At 49.9% G+C, this 13,707-nt stretch overlaps 2 pseudogenes; one reads left to right on the top strand and one right to left on the bottom strand.

The window, feature by feature from the left end:
- The window catches only part of LOC136542745 (protein argonaute 12-like), a 249,583-nt pseudogene that overhangs the window by 190,002 nt on the left and 45,874 nt on the right, over nt 1–13,707 (top strand).
- LOC136510149 (protein argonaute 12-like) lies at nt 497–12,781 on the bottom strand (annotated as a pseudogene).

Raw genomic sequence — 13,707 nt, 5'->3', positions numbered from 1 at the left:
AAGCCAGGATAGTAACGTGAAAAGAAGTAGAGGAAGACCAAAGTTAACTTAGGTAGAGGCAATAAAAGAAGACTTGAAAGGATAGAATATACCCAAAGACTTAGTCTTAGATAATAAGAGTGCTTAGAAAACAGCTGTGCCTCGCTTCCATATTTATACATGCACCGAGTCAAAGCACTACAGTACAGGAAATTTCAGAAGCAATAGCCGCAGGGTTGCAACTGAAAAGCCTTCAAAATCACAAGCACTTGCTCTGGACTTTTATAAAGTCCATAAAGTCCACCAAAAAGATTTGAAACCAGCATGACGTCAGCGCCAAGTTCGCCATTTTCTGGTGAGTTTTGGATGCAAGACTCGCCCGGCCCAAAATATGATTTGGATGTCATGCGCCCGGCCTGTGGGCTAGTTTACCATATTTACACCACATCCATACTGCTACTCGACCTGGAGTTCTACGGCTACAAAAGCGTTGTTGCCGGTTCTTGCAAGGCCAGCTTCAGCAGTAGAACATGAACTGCTTGACGCTCTCCATCACCTTCGGCAGCTGCCTTCACCGGAGCAGTGCGGTCTTGCTGGCGAGAGCTCGCCACAGAAGACGATCCTTGGTCGGAGAGGCCATCGTCCAAGTAGTGGCGCGCACGGAAAGCCGCCAGGTGTGCATAGTATGCCGGGGGAACTGTATGCAACAGCACATGCAACTCATCAATTGGTCATCCGTGAGCTAAAAGGAAACAACATACAGAACATGGATAATATAACAGTAACTTCAGACAGTATATAGGAGGAGTAATTTGCAAACCAATTGCTGACCTATAGAGACTGATCGCGTGCATCGCACATACCTGAAAGAAAGCCAGATCACGGAACAGGTAAATATGGTGGCCAAAATTCGGACAGTGAAAATGTACCTATTTTGCTAAGGATCACAGGTGGTAAAAACTGCTTACGTGTAGCACAGTTTGTAGGTCAATGTCTGCAGTGCATCGGCAGTGAAATTGTTTTCGTCAAACAGAACATGGTAGTGTGTTGGCCGGCTCGTTCCCTGCCAAAAGTGCAAAATGAGTAAACCACAAACGTTGAGCAGAGAATTCGTTTCAGATGTATCGCATCATCTTAGCATCTGGTCACCTGAATGCCTGAGTGGCTACAAAGGTAGAAGTCGAATTCACTTGGATGGCATATCTTCGTGTCAACAACAGTTCCTAAGAACACAATAGAATTATTAGCCAGAAACAATAAGGATGCAAAGGAGAGCTGCATATATATGGTTCATCAAAGAAGAGAACTAGTCATGTGTCCTCGTCAATATCAAGAACAATTGCACCCTAATAGCGAATTTACTTTACCTGGCAAAATATTTCCACTGCGATCTGTCTGTCCATGTGCACGATGATCTTCAGGGAAAAGCCGAGTGTGATGCCGCTTTTGCACCACTATGAATGTCACTGGAGGAAGGTAGCCCTCCTCCAAGCTGGCACACGCCTGAGTACAAACACAAAGATCAGCAAAGATGATAGATCAAGTAAAACACATCTAGGAGAATACATCAAAAGAGAATACTATTTTAAAGAAAAGCACCTTTCGAACAGCATCCACTTCATAAAGCAAGACCTGGCTAAACTGCCCCTCACTGACACCATCTCTGCAAGTCAAGAAAACAAGTAAAATTAGTTCTACTCTCGTTTTTCAGGTGCACAAAGGCAATTAACTCCAGGATCGTTTCCCAAGTATACAAGGTGTAGCTGTTGAGACATGTACAACAAGCCGACAAGGAGATCCAAAACAACCATATATATATAGTTAATTAGTTAAGTAAACTGATCTTGACTACCACATATAAACGATGTGCTAACATGAGGGAAAATGGCAGGTGCTCTGCCTTTTCATGCAAGGAAACGAGATTTAAGTTCAGGCAGCAACATAAATCATTCAAACAGACAATTACGAACCGATAGAAAATTATCCTGCTTGGTTTACAGCCCCCATTTGCCTTATAGAATGACACAAGCAGTTCCCTGCATCAACAATATGACTTTTAAAAAATGGAAAGATCATTTATCTGAAGGACAACAAAGTTAGACAACTAAGATGTTCAGCATGCCTGATCATTCCACCGTGAACAAGTCCCTTTTGTGGATCCTTCACTTGTGTGAAAAGATCAGTTATGATCTCTTCCCTATGACCTTGAGAAGACACAAGGCACCTGTACTTTGAAACTTCTGGCCAATCCATTGATGCAACAACCTATCAGTAACTTTAACATGACTAATTAGAAACCAGAAGCACAAGGAGATCTCTCCAACAGGACATGTCAATGCCAACAAGAAGTCAAGGTGAAATAACAAATTGTTTCTTCAAAGTTATGCCGAGGTAAGAGTAAATTATCCTCAAATAAATGAAAAGCAGGTTCCATGACAGAGGTCATGTGATGAAAATATCAACACAAATCAAGCTGAGAACGAGAGAGAGAGAGAGAGAATACAAACCGCTGCAATTGACAGGGATGCATCCTCCCCTGGAGCTGGGTGGGTAACATCAGCTCCAAAGATTATTGTAGGCAAATCTGTTAACAAATGTATTCTCCTATTTAAAGCATCTTCAAGGACTGTATTACGGCCACCAACCTATGTGTAAATTGTGGAAAATGTAAGCAATCCTCGACATTAGTTCCAAATTCCACTCCTTTCTTGAGCTATAAAAGCCAAACCCACAAACCACAACTTCAATGAAATCTCAATTACACTAAAGCTCAACACAGCCCAAAATCACAGTACAGGAACTGAATTAGAGTATCTACAAAGGCCATATTTAGCAACTGCCTAGCCACATTACCTTAACATTAATTTTAAGGGCTAAGTTTTGGAGATATTGTCTGCCACCTTTATGAACATTCTTAGGTAGACAACACTGAGTTATTACACCAAGCTCAGTTTCACAAAGACGCTTTATCCTTCCTGCATGAAAGAAACGCCACAGCTAAAGATTAAACAAGAATGCATACAGAACGTAGCCAACAAATACTACAAACTTTGAAAGCCATTTGACTTGCTTACCATAAAAGAAACTTGCATTTGCATCTGGCAATACAACAATTAGTAAATCAAGCTGTGGCCTAGTCACACCTTGTTGGGCAAGCATTTGTGCAGATTGTCTATGAGTATTTCTGAGTGCAGCTTCTAAGTTATCTGGGCGTGCTTGCCCAACATCAACACAAGGTCTCCCATTTATTTGCTACCACAAAAAATGAGAACATATAAACCAGCATAAATAATAGTGAAACGAGTACATGATCAAATGTTGCATCTTTACCATGCCAATATCATTGCACGCCCCAACCAAGTTGTTGCAAAACATCCGGACGTCATTTGGATGCAAGCGAGAAGCAAAAGTCACACAAGCCCAATACTTAATGGATACTCCATCGATCAATCTCTGATAAACACATGTAAAAAATGTTGACAAATAAAGATATGGAAACATTTCAGTAAAAAAATGTGGAAACCTAACATTTACTACATTTGTGAATCAGTGAATATAGCACTTAATAAAAGTGTCACCAACAACATTGCAGGTGCACATGAAACTAGAATTCTTACCGAAAAGATAATTTTGTTGTGACTGAATAAAAGTAAAGTGGAGCTCAGAAAGAAAATAACATGTAATACCTTGTTGTTCATGTTCCACTGACCAATGGAAGGACTACACACCTTTTCTCGCCCAGAGTCATGGTACTTAAGCTAAAATGGATATAAATGATCATCAGTACAGACAACTGGAACATCAGAGTGTAAAAGATCATCCAGGAAAAGAACAAACTTACCGTCGGAGCTGGCAGCACACGCGCATCAACCAAGGCAAGTTCATTTGTCACCTTAATACCAAATTCTTTGGCACAATGATCATTACCATAGTTGTTCCTATTAACTACCTGAGAAAAAACAGAGAAGGTAGGGTTTTTATTAAAAAGTAAAAACAAATAAATACTGAATACCAAACAAAACTATAGACTACAATGTACAAGAACAAACAAAGAGTCAACAATGGGATAGTAGTTACAAAATTCACCTCTAAAATGCTACCCTCCCTTTGAGTTGGTCGCTCACATGCCATCTTCAGGATGCTTGTGACTTGGCGCTCATTTAGCTTTCTAGAATAGCGTTGTCCTTCAAGTATATTGCAAACCTGCATAAATAAGTGTCATCCTGAAGAAATCTGACAAAAAACATTGACACAAACAGATGAAGATATAGGCACGACCTCCATGGGTAAATAAGTCGGTCTGCTATCACTGCCAGCTTGAAGGCATGGCCAGTGAATGTGTTTCAAACAGTAATTATATTGGTGTTTAAAGTATTGAGCAACTGAAACCCTTGTCTCATCTTGATCAAACCTGTATAAGCAAACATGAATATTTTAATATATGTGTCGTTAAAAAATAGTGCAGCATGAATTAAGGAAAAGAAGATCAATTAAGATGGAATAGATACGTTAAATCACTCAAGGGAAGTGAGGTTATCCCAGTAATCTTGTAACGTATGGCTATATCACGGCGATGTGTTGCCACAACCCGTACTCCTTTGAGGACTTTCTTCAACTACAAAGTGAAACGGCAAAAATATGATACAATCAAACCATATAACATTAGAACTAAACTGAGGATATAGTAAAAGTATGATGTTCAATACTTTTATGCAATCCTGGTCAGACAAACGCCTTGAGGTGTCACGTATATTGAGGTACTCCAATGCAAAGTCCAAAACCGGTTGAGCCTTGTAAAATGCAGTTGCTGAAATATCTGAAAGGGAAATAGACAAGAAGTGGCTTCCTACAGAAAACCAAGCTGGTAAACCCTAATAAGCACTTGTATACAACATGCCACAAGATTACTTTCAGACTTTTTGCAGTTTAGACAAAGTATAGAACCAGTGCATTTGTGTAATTGGCTAATAAAAACAGAACAATATACAATCTCTATATATAATCTTATTAAAAATTAGCAAGCATATGGGCCCAAAAAGTACTGAAAATTATGCACAAAATTCTTAATATATAGTATTCCCTCCATTGCAAATTATAAGGTGTTTTGGCTTTTTTTTAGATTCATAGCTTTTACTATGTATTTAGATATACACTGTCTAGATGCATTGTAAAGCAATGTATCTAGAAAAGCCAAAGCATCTTAAATTTGGAAGAGTGAGTACAAAGCACACTTGCATGATACAGAACAGTAGTCATGTAAGGCTGTAATTGGTGACCTAACTTATTCCTTGATGACAGAGTAACAAAGGGCACCACGAATGTGGGTAATACATTATGCCCCCTCCAGAAGCTTTAAATTGAGCTTAGAGCACATACAGATAGTACATATGCTACTACTGCATGCCAAGTAACTAGGAGAGAATAGAGTGTGGCACGTGTGATTTAAGGCGAAAGAGTTATCCACAACTATACCAATATTTAAGGACAATCCCATTTGTGTAGCACGTAGACTTTGGTAGTACCCCCTCCAGCATTCCACACCACTGCCAATATCAACGCCATGTCCAAATGTCTGTGAGAAAAATGATCTTGAGATGGATACATGTCATGTACGGGCGCACCTATAGGCGCCGTCGTGACGCCAGGAGGGCTGCGGAGAGCGCGGCCAAGGCAGGTGCCACCGTCAGTGGCTAAGTTTAGAAAGATAGGACCTAGTTTCCTTTTGCATGCCTTAATTATAGGAGAGTTTGGTTGGGCCATTGGCCATATATGCCGTGTAACAGACTTGGAGAAAAGGGAGGAAGATCAATTATCCTAAAGTTGCTTCCCTCCCCCAAACTCTCTCAAGCCACCGGTGAGATCTTCTCACGATGAAGGCCTGGAGCGCGACTACGAGTTACGTAGCCGCGGTCCGGCGACGTTGAGCGTTGAGGCGCTTGACAACCTGGTATCGGCGTCGCGTAGATCCTCTCCCACCCACTCCAGCCCTCCACCACCCCCTTCCACGTCCCCTCCTTCCACCATGGCTGAACCCACCATCAAGGACCTCATGGAGATGATGAAGTCGTTCCAGACTGAGTTGTCTTCCGTGAAGGCCGACATGGCCACCATGAAGGACAAGTCATCATCGTCGTCGGACAACGGCGGCGACGGGCGCGAGGAGCCTCCTCGTGATCTGGATCGGCCCCCACGATTCCAGAAGCTCGACTTCCCCCGCTTCGATAGCAAGACCGATCCGATGCTCTTCATCAACAAATGCGAATCCTATTTTCGCCAACAGCGCACCATGCCGGAGGAGCGCGTGTGGATGGCCTCCTACAATCTGGAGGACGTCGCGCAGCTGTGGTACATCCAGTTGCAGGAAGACGAGGGTCCGCCGCCATGGGGACGATTCAAGGACCTCCTCAACCTTCGTTTCGGTCCACCTCTCCGCTCGGCGCCCCTGTTCGAGTTGTCGGAGTGTCGCCGCACCGGGACCGTGGAGGAATACTCCAACAGGTTCTAGGCTCTGCTGCCGCGCGCGGGTCGGCTCACGGAGGGCCAACGCGTCCAACTCTACACCGGCGGCCTTCTTCCCCCGTTGAGCCATGTCGTCCGCATCCACAATCCGGAGACGCTCGCCGGGGCCATGAGTCTCGCCCGTCAGGTCGAGCAGATGGAGTTATCGTGGCTACCCCCACCGGCCACCCGGGGAGCCCCTCATGCCCTGCTGCCAGCGCCGGCGCCTACGCAGCCGCTGCTCGCCCTTCCTGCACCACCAGCAGGCGCGGCCCAGCCGCGACAGGATGGCCCGCCTTTGAAGCGGCTGTCCCCGGAGGAACAGGCGGAACGGCGCCATCTCGGCCTCTGTTTCAACTGCAATGAGCCGTACTCCTACGGCCACAATTGTGTCTGCCGCCGCATCTTCTACCTCAACGGCGTCGAGATCGCAGCCGCCGATGAGGGACCAGCAGGGGATGATCAGCAGGACGGCGCCCCTGTCTTCTCACTCAGGGCAGTGGTCGGTATGCCCATCTGTGATTCCATGCAGGTGCGGGTCTCCCTGGGCGCCACCACCCTCATCGCGCTCCTGGACACCGGCTCCACACATAATTTCATCGCCGAGGACACCGCCCGCCGCACCGGCCTGCCGATCCAGCCGCGCCCGCGCCTCACGGCCACCGTGGCCAACGGTGAGCGCGTCACTTGCCCGAGCGTCATCCGCCGCGCCCCGGTCATCATCGAGGGTGAGACGTTCTTCATCGACCTCTGCGTCATGCCGCTCGTGGGGTATGACCTCGTCTTGGGGACTCAATGGATGGTCACCCTTGGCGGAGTGGTGTGGGACTTCGTCGCCCGCACCGTCTCCTTCCTGCACTAAGGCCGATAGGTCTCCTGGTCGGACATCGCCGACCGTCGGCCACCCCTACTCGCCGCCACCACGACACCGAACGCCCTCCTTGAGGAGCTGCTGCACTCCTTCGAGGGGGTGTTTGCTGAGCCGGCGGGGCTGCCACCGCAGCGAGCACGGGATCACGCCATCGTCCTCAAGCCCGGCTCTACACCTGTGGCGGTTCGGCCCTACCGCTACCCGGCGGCGCACAAGGACGAGCTGGAACGGCAATGCGCCGCCATGCTGGACCAAGGCATCGTACGCCGTAGCGATTCGGCGTTCTCATCGCCGGTATTGCTAGTCAAGAAGCAGGACGGGGCTTGGCGGTTTTGCGTGGACTACCGCGCTCTTAATGCCCTCACCGTCAAGGATGCTTTCCCCATCCCCGTCGTCGACGAACTCCTTGATGAGCTGCACGGTGCGCAGTTCTTCACCAAGCTGGACCTCCGCTCCGGCTATCACCAAGATCAGATGCGGCCGGCTGATGTATACAAGACGGCGTTCCGAACCCACGACGGCTTCTATGAGTTCATGGTGATGCCGTTCGGGTTATGCAACGCTCCGGCAACATTCCAGGCGATCATGAACGACGTGCTCCGTCCATTTCTTCGTCGGTTCGTCCTTGTCTTTTTTGATGATATATTGATTTACAGCAAGACTTGGGCAGATCACTTGAGGCACATCCGCGCCGTCCTCGCCGAACTTCACCGCCATGTCCTCTTCGTCAAGCGATCCAAGTGCATCTTTGGGTCACCTTCCGTGGCATACCTGGGCCACATCATCTCCACCCACGGTGTGGCCATGGACCCGGCCAAGGTGCAGGCCATTCATGACTGGCCAGCACCTCGCTCGGCGCGCGTGGTGCGTGGCTTCTTGGGCCTCGCCGGATACTACCGCAAGTTCGTCCACGACTACGGTAAGATTGCGGCGCCCCTCACTTCGTTGCTGAAGAAGGAGGGCTTTTCCTGGAACGACGCGGCCCAGGCAGCCTTCTAGGCACTCAAGGCAGCCGTGACGTCGGCCCCGGTGTTGGCGCTGCCCGACTTCACCAAGGGCTTCATCGTTGAGTGTGACGCGTCCACGCATGGCTTCGGGGCGGTCTTGCTGCAGGAGCACCATCCGATCGCTTATTTCAGCAGGCCGGTCACCCCCCGCCACCGTGCTCTGGCAGCGTATGAGAGGGAGCTCATTGGGCTGGTGCACGCCATGCGCCACTGGAGGCCGTACCTGTGGGGGCACACATTCCTCGTCCGCACCGACCACTACAGCCTCAAATTCCTCCTCGACCAGCGCCTCTCGACGATCCCGCAGCACCATTGGGTGGGCAAGCTCCTCGGCTTCGACTTCTCGGTGGAATACAAGCCGGGTGCCACGAACACCGTCGCCGACGCGCTGTCCCGACGCGACACCAGCGAGGAGGGCTCGGTCTTGGCGCTGTCCGCGCCTCGCTTCGACTTCGTCGACCATCTTTGTCATGCTCAATGCCAAGAACCAGCCCTGGTCGCCCTCAGGGATGAACTAGCAGCCGGCACTAGGGGAGCACCGTGGTCGCTGCTGGACGGCATGGTGGCGTATGCTGACCAGCTCTACATCCCGCCGGACTCCCCCCTGCTGCTCGAAGTGGTGGCTGCTACGCACGACGACGGACATGAAGGGGTGCAGCGGACTCTACATCGCCTCCGCCGGGACTTCTACTTCCCCGCCATGTGCCGCGTGGTCCAAGACTTCGTCCGTGCCTGCGCAACGTGCCAGCGCAACAAGTCTGAACACCTGCACCCGGCGGGCCTGCTGCTGCCCCTGCCCGTTCCCCAGGCCGTGTGGTCCGACGTCGGCTTGGACTTCATCGAGGCGCTGCCTCGCGTTGGGGGCAAATCGGTGATCCTCACAGTGGTCGACCGGTTTAGCAAATACTGCCATTTTATCCCACTGGCTCACCCCTACAGTGCAGAGTCCGTGGCCCAGGCGTTCTTCAGCGAGATCGTTCGCCTCCATGGGATCCCTCAGTCCATGGTGTCGGACCGGGACTCTGTGTTCACCTCGACGTTCTGGCGGGAGCTGATGCGACTCACCGGGCCCAAGCTGCACATGACGTCTGCCTTCCACCCGCAGTCCGATGGCCAAACGGAGGCGGCCAACAAAGTCATCGTCATGTACCTCCGGTGTTTCACTGGGGATCGGCCATGGCAGTGGCTGCGATGGCTGCCATGGGCAGAGTACGTCTACAACACGGCGTATCAATCGTCGCTCAAGGACACTCCATTCAAGGTGGTCTACGGTCGGGACCCCCCCTCCATCCGCTCTTATGAGCCTGGAGAGACCCGAGTGGCGGCGGTGGCCAAGACAATGGTTGCACGCGCAGAGCTCCTAGCGGATGTCCGCTATCGCCTGGAACAAGCCCAGGCTGTCCAGAAGAAGTTCTACGACCGCCTGCATCGACCGGTCTCCTATGCCGTGGGTGACTGGGTGCTGCTGCGCCTTCGCCAACGGGCAGCTTCCTCTCTTCCCCAGGCGCCCAAGGGCAAGCTGAAGCCGCGCTTCGTCGGGCCTTACGAAGTCACCGAGTGCATCAACCAGGTGGCTGTTCGGCTAGCGCTGCCCCCACGTGCCAAGCTGCACGATGTCTTCCACGTAGGCCTTCTCAAGAAGTTCGTCGGCACACCACCGGCTACGCCACCTTCCCTCCCACCTATTCATCATGGGGCGGTGACTCCAGAACCGGAGCAGGCTATTCGGTACCGGCTGGCAAAGGGTGTTCGGCAGGTGCTCATCCGCTGGAAAGGGCAGTCCACTGCTGGTGCTACTTGGGAGGATGTTGCAGACTTCTGCGACAAATTTCCCCAGTTTCAGCTCGAGGACGAGCTGACCGTCGAGGGGGGGAGAGATGTCATGTACGGGCGCACCTATAGGCGCCGTCATGACGCCAGGAGGGCTGCGGAGCGCGCGGCCAAGGCAGGTGCCACCGTCAGTGGCTAAGTTTAGAAAGATAGGACCTAGTTTTCTTTTGCATGCCTTAATTATAGGAGAGTTTGGTTGGGCCATTGGCCATATATGCCGTGTAACAGACTTGGAGAAAAGGGAGGAAGATCAATTATCCTAAAGTTGCTTCCCTCCCCCAAACTCTCTCAAGCCACCGGTGAGATCTTCTCACGGTGAAGGCCTGGAGCGCGACTACGAGTTACGTAGCCGCGGTCCGGCGACGTTGAGCGTTGAGGCGCTTGACAATACATACCTGTCACAGTTTGGGGAAAAAAAAGGTCAGAACTGATGAAGGGCAGAAGGATCATATACTTCGTCAGTCTGGCACACAATATATATATAGGCTGACAGGAATTCAATGGATATCAAATTTGCATGGATGTATCATAACAAGTATACTTTTCATTTGGACATTCTCTCATAGCGATATCAAGGGCTTGGATAGTATCCTGTGGCAGTTCCCTCTGCCTACCAGCCAAGAACTGCCTAAGGCTGTACAGATCTAATTTTGCAGCATCTTTTATGGTCACCCTGTACTCTTTCTCACTGCAGGCAGCAGGAAGGCAAGGATTAATACAACGTAAATAAGCACATATAAAGAACAAGCGCGCATGGTAAATAAACAAATTAAAACACCATACCCCTGGTTTGCTCTCTCAGGATTGGTTAGTTTCAGAACAAATTCTTTGGCTTTGAACGGTAGTGGACCAGCAGTGAAAAGGCCCTTTCTACCATCATAAACAGGCAGTCGCCCATCCAAGTATTGCTTGTGCAATTTAATGAGTTCGTTAACGATCCATCGATTTCTTTTCCTTGACTCTGATTCTGGACTAATCACGATCTGCACAAGTAAGAAAGGATAGAATTTGCACTTAAAAGACGAGAAATACGAATGTTACGGTATGTTGATTATACTATACAAACTGATAATAAACTGGAGGCATGCAAGCGTAGAATTGCATATATAAAACGCGCACATTTTACGAATTACAATTCAAATAAAATTTAAAACAGTTTCTTTAAAGAAAACTTGAGAAACAGTAAAATCTAAACGAAAGAGAGAGGGGCCATGCATATATGCATACGTCGTAGTGGTAGATCTCCTTGTCCGCCACCTGTACGAGGAAATGGTTGGCGCGCACGCGGCACCTCCGGGCTCCGGCCGAGCGTGCCGTACCCCGGCCGCGCGGGGAACACCAGCGCCTTGCTCGACGCCGGGGGCAGCCTCCCCTGAGAGCCCCCCTGGTCTGCCGCCCCCAGCGACGTCCCTTGCTCCACCTCGACCCGCGCCGGGGCGGCGGCAGGCTCATGCGCGGTGCCCGACGGCCCCTCCCGCGCCTCTGCTGCCGCCACCACCGCCTTCCTCTCCACCTCGCCGCTCAGCGCCTCAACTTCCGCAGGTGGCGGCCTTGACGCCGGCGGCGGCGCGGCCACTTGCCAGCGCGGCTGGCCCTGAGCACCCTGAGCAGGCACGCCATGGTGGTGGTGTCCGCCACCGCCTCGCCCACCACCGACCAGCTGGTGGGTGCCGTGGAAGAACTGGTGTCCCCCTCTCTCGCCGCCTCCACGGCCGCCACGCGCCGCGCCACCTCGGCCACCGGGCTCCGCGCCGCCACGGCCCCGCGCTTGGCCGCCACCACCAGCTCGGCCACTCCTCGGCTGCCACCTCCACGACCTGCTGCTTCGTGGCCGCCACGCCGGCCGCCTCCGCCGTCGCGCGTTGACATGGGCTACGTAAACCTAATACGATGAGCACAGCTAGCAACCGCCAACTTTGGTGAAACTGGACTTGAGCGGAGGGCGGACGAGACGAGGGGGTTCAGTCGCGAACGCATATATATATATATATATATATATATAGGGAGAGGCTATTCAGCAGCCGGCTACAAAATAAGTTATTCTGTAGCCACCTCTATTTACCATAATTTTATATACTAATTTACTATAATGTCAATACATATTTACGATAGTTGGGTTAGTATAACACATGGGAATATTTACCATAACGTTATAGTAAACCACTTAGTAAGGAGTTACTGTAAATCTCGTAAATTAACATAGTAATTATCGTAACTCAAAGTGGCTACAGAATAAGTTATTCTGCAGCCAGCTATAGGATAGTAGTTCTATATATATATATATATATATATATATATATATATATATATATATATATATATATATATATATATATATATATATATATATATGAGACTTTTAGCTCTGTGTCGTTATAAAAGATGGTCGTTTCACATGTGCCACTAAAAAGTTGAGCCGCACCCAAGTGCCATCCACCTAAACTTTCTTGTCCCCCATGTCATTCCGTCCACCTTCTATTCGGTTTGTAACGTCTGACAGGTCTGACATGTGGGACCGAGCAGGAGAACTGACCATCTTACCCCTTGAGACTGGAGTGCATATACGGTGGGCAAATTGACTGGCATTGACCGCCATCTCACTTCTCTCTCTATTCCTCTCTCTCGTCTCTTCCCCAAACCCTAGCGGCGGAGTCCGGATCGGCGGCGGCGGGTGAGCGGCGGCGGCGGCGGTACCCTAGAGGCGTCGTGGCTAGGAGGCAAGAATACCCATCCCAGGTGCTTGTGGCGTCGATTTTTGGAGCTCGTGTTTACTCTGTTCGTCTGCTCGAGTTCGTCGGTTCCTGTCTGTGCGCACGGGTGCTCGGCACCTGGTGCTACTGGTGCAGGCTGGAGCAGAGCCGAGCGCTCCTAGTCGTGCAGCCGAGTCTAGCACAGCCTCAGGCCAAATTGCCTGCTTCTCTCGTGAACGGCGAGCAGTTCCTCCGTCCCCTTTTATTTTCGTCTGTTCTTGCAGCCGATTTCTAAATCCACAACATAGGTGTTGAAATTGGTGGCCTTCGGTTCAATCAGGTTCGGCACTGAGTAGTACCACGCCGACCAATTGTTGCCGCCGGTGGCTCTGTGCAGCCCCGTCGGCCAGGCTTTGAGTTTGCTGGCTCGTTCTTCATTCTTGTCCAGATATCCGTTCAGCTGCAGCAGTGTGTGCAGCTCTCTAATTTTAGTAGCTTGCAGTTAGCTTTTGAGCGGCAAGTCAGCAGTCCGCGCTGCTCCTGGTGATCAGTGGCAACAACATCAACTGGCGGCGGCTGCTGTGTTCCTCATGCAGGTAAGCAGCAGGGCAACAGGTTTTTGGTCATGATAAATATGCATGTCATTGTCAAGCTATAGTGATGCAATAATGAATATCCTTTCTTACAATCTTTATCTAATGATTTAAGCTTCAATGTATTTCCTCTAGCTTGAGCTAATTTATTTGCATGAGAAAATTTACACGGCTTCTACTCTGAATGTTTAGTGTGTCCAAAAATTGCGTGCTCCTATGTAAGATGGACGCAGACAGTA

Source organism: Miscanthus floridulus, chromosome 1, assembly GCF_019320115.1.
Source record: "Miscanthus floridulus cultivar M001 chromosome 1, ASM1932011v1, whole genome shotgun sequence".
NCBI lineage: Eukaryota > Viridiplantae > Streptophyta > Magnoliopsida > Poales > Poaceae > Miscanthus > Miscanthus floridulus.
Note: the sequence above shows the minus strand (reverse complement) of the source record. Positions and strands in the feature narration are given on the sequence as shown.